Source organism: Rhincodon typus, unplaced genomic scaffold (genome assembly GCF_021869965.1).
Source record: "Rhincodon typus isolate 14 unplaced genomic scaffold, sRhiTyp1.1 hic_rhity00000381, whole genome shotgun sequence".
Lineage (NCBI taxonomy): Eukaryota > Metazoa > Chordata > Chondrichthyes > Orectolobiformes > Rhincodontidae > Rhincodon > Rhincodon typus.
In genome coordinates, this window is record NW_025966019.1 from 73,875 (window position 1) to 77,099 (window position 3,225).

Sequence of the window (3,225 nt, forward strand, 5' to 3'; positions counted from 1 at the left end):
ATAAGAACATAGTAAATAGGAGCAGGAGTGGGCCATCTGGTCCATCGAGCCTGCTCCACCATTCAATAAGGTCATGGCTGATCTTTTCATAGACTCAGCTTTACTTACCCACTCGCACACCATAACCCTTATTCCTTTACTGTCCAAAAATCTACCTACCTTTTCCTTAAAAACATTCAACGAGATAGCCTCCACTGCTTCACCGGGTAGGAAATTCCACAGATTCACAACTCTTTGGGTGAAGAAATTCATCTTCAACTCGGTCCTAAATCTGCTCCCTCTTATTTTGAGGCTATCTCCCTAGTTCTAGTTTCACCCGCCAGTGGAAATAACCTCCCCACTTCTATCTTATTGATCCCTTTCATAATTTTGTATGTTTCTATAAGAGCCCCCCTCATTCTTCTAAATTCCAATGAGTATAGTACTAGTCTACTCAATCTCTCCTCATAAGTCAACCCTCTCAATTTCAGAATCAACCTAGTGAACCTCCTCTGCACTCCCTCCAGTGCCATTACATCCTTTCTCAAGTAAGGAGACCAAAACTGCACACAGTACTCCAGGTGTGGCCTCACCAGCTCTCTATACAGCTGCAGCATATCCTCCCTGTTTTCAACTCCATCTCTCTAGCAATGAAGGACAGTATTCCATTTGCCTTCTTAATTACCTGCTGCACCTGCAAACCAGCTTCTAGTGATTCATGCACAAGGACACCTAGGTCCCTCTGCACAGCTGCATGCTGCAATTTTTCACCATTTAAATAATAGCCCATTTTGCTGTTATTCCTACCAAAATGGATGACCTCACACTTATCAACATTTTACTCCATCTGCCAGACCTTTGCCCACTCACTTTACCTATCAATATCCCTCTGCAGACTTTCAGTGTCTTCTGCACACTTTGCTCTATCAGTCATTTTAATGTCATCTGCAAACTTTGACACATTATACTTGGTCCCCAACTCTAAATCATTTCTAAAAGACAAGATGTAGCTCAAATGTACCTCCTGAATTTGCGCTTTTTTTACAGTTTTCTTCTTTAGAGCTAAGATAGAACAGATAGCAACAATTGCATACATATTGTTATGAAAGATCTTTGATTTTATATGCATTGATATAATTTAGAAAGTCTGGAGTTCAAAATAGTGGCAAATGTGCTTCATCACTTTTCTGAAGGGTTTCAAAAACTAAATAACCAGGTCAGACTGCCTTTCCCAAATAGTAAACTGATCAGTATGTGTCAGAGAGCAGACTGCGTGGCGTATTAGTGGAAGACTATTTTAACTGTGGTGATTTAAGGTAGAGAGCATCAACATTGAGGGCAATTAGCTTGGTGTGATTCACAATAGTCAAGGATTGATCTCAGTTTAGGAAACCTAAGGAAAATCCTTCGGAAAAGGATTCAGACAAAGGAACCTCACTGGGAAAGTTTAGTTTGTGTAATGTCTAGACCAGGCATGCTGGGTAGAAATCTGCAGATTATTAGAAGATGAGAAAGTCTAAGCTCTCAGTTGTGGCTACGCTCATGTGACAAGATTTCACACTTCAGGAGAAAAGACTTGCAGAATGAGAACCACTATAAAGTGATGGCATTGGGAATTGATTGAAACTTTGTTTCACTGGGTGTTTTAAGACTTTTTCCTAACTACGTTCTATATTTAGATTAATGCCTTTGAGAAAATGGTAATAAGCTACTTTCTTGAACTGCTGCACTCAATGTGCTATAAGTTGGCCCACAATGCCCTAAGGGAGAGAATTTCAGGATATTGACCCAGTGACAGTGAAGAAATGGCAATATATTTTTCAAGCAAAGATGGTGAATGGTTTGGAGGGGAACTTTCAGGTGGTGGTGTTCCCATGTATCTGCTGCCCTTGTCCTTCTACCTGGAAGTGGTTCTGCAGTGCATCTTGTAGACAGTACACACTGCTGCTACTGAGCGTCAGTGATGGAGGGAGTGGATGTTTGTGGATGTGATGCCAGTCTAATGGGCTGCATTGTCCTGGATGGTGTCAAGCTTCTTGAGTGTTGTTGGGGCTGCACCCATCCAGATGAGAGGGGAATATCCTATCACACTCCTGAGTTGTGCCTTGCTAATGGTGGACAGGCTTTGGGGAGTTAGGAGGTGAGTAACTCACCTCCTAACTCGTCACCACTGAATAAAGTGAAGGAATGCACCAGCCTGCTCGGGAAAGCCCTGCTGCCTGCCCAAGGTCTCAGTCCACAAGCAGGACGTGACAGCAATGACATTGAAGGGTTTTCTCCCCCGGGCTGGAGAATCTGAAACATTTCAGATTCTGAAGTTGTAGACTTGCTCACCGAGCCGGTGTGTTTACTTGCAGACATTTTGTCACCCTGCTCGGTAACATCATCAGTGCGTCTCCGGTGAAGCGTTGGTGTTCTGTCCTGCTAGTTATTTATATGCCTCGGTTTGCTGGGGTGGTTGGTATTCCTTCCAGTTCTGTTTATTTAGTGGTTTGTATATCGAGTCCAGTTCAATGTGTTTGTCACCTGAAGAACGACTGAGGCTCTGAAAGCGTATGTTGTCAAATAAACCTGTTGGACAATAACCTGGTGTTGTGTACTTTCTGACTTTGTTGATGGAGTTCTGGTTGGAATGCCAGGCCTCCAGGAATTCCCTGGCATGTCTCTGTTTGGCTTGTGCTATTATGGATGTGATGTCCCAGTCGAATTTGTGTCCTTTCTTTGTCCGTGTGTACTGAGACCAGGGAGAATTGGTTGTGTCTCTTGGTGGCTAGTTAGTGTTTGTGTATCCTTATTGTCAGTTTTCTTCTTGTTTGGCCTATGTAATGTTTCTCACAGTCCTTGCCTGGTATTTTGTATATTACATTAGTTTTATTGGTTGTGGGTATGGGATCCTTTACGTTCGTCAGTAGCTGCCGCAGGGTGCTTGTTGGTTTGTGGGCTATCTTGATACCTAGGGGTCTAAGTAGTCTTGTGGTCATCTCTCTGTCCCTGTCCATCTTTATGTCCCTGATGTATGGTAGGGTGACTAGTGTGTCTGGCCATATTGTGTCTTCTTGTTGTGGTCTGTCCAAATCTCAGTGGTCTCAATATACATGGACAAAGAAAGACACAAATTCGACTGGGACAACACATCCATAATAGCATGGCATGCCAGGGAATTCCTGGAGACCTGGCATTCCAACCGGAACTCCATCAGCAAACACACTGAACTGGACTCAATATACAAACCACTGAAAAACAGAA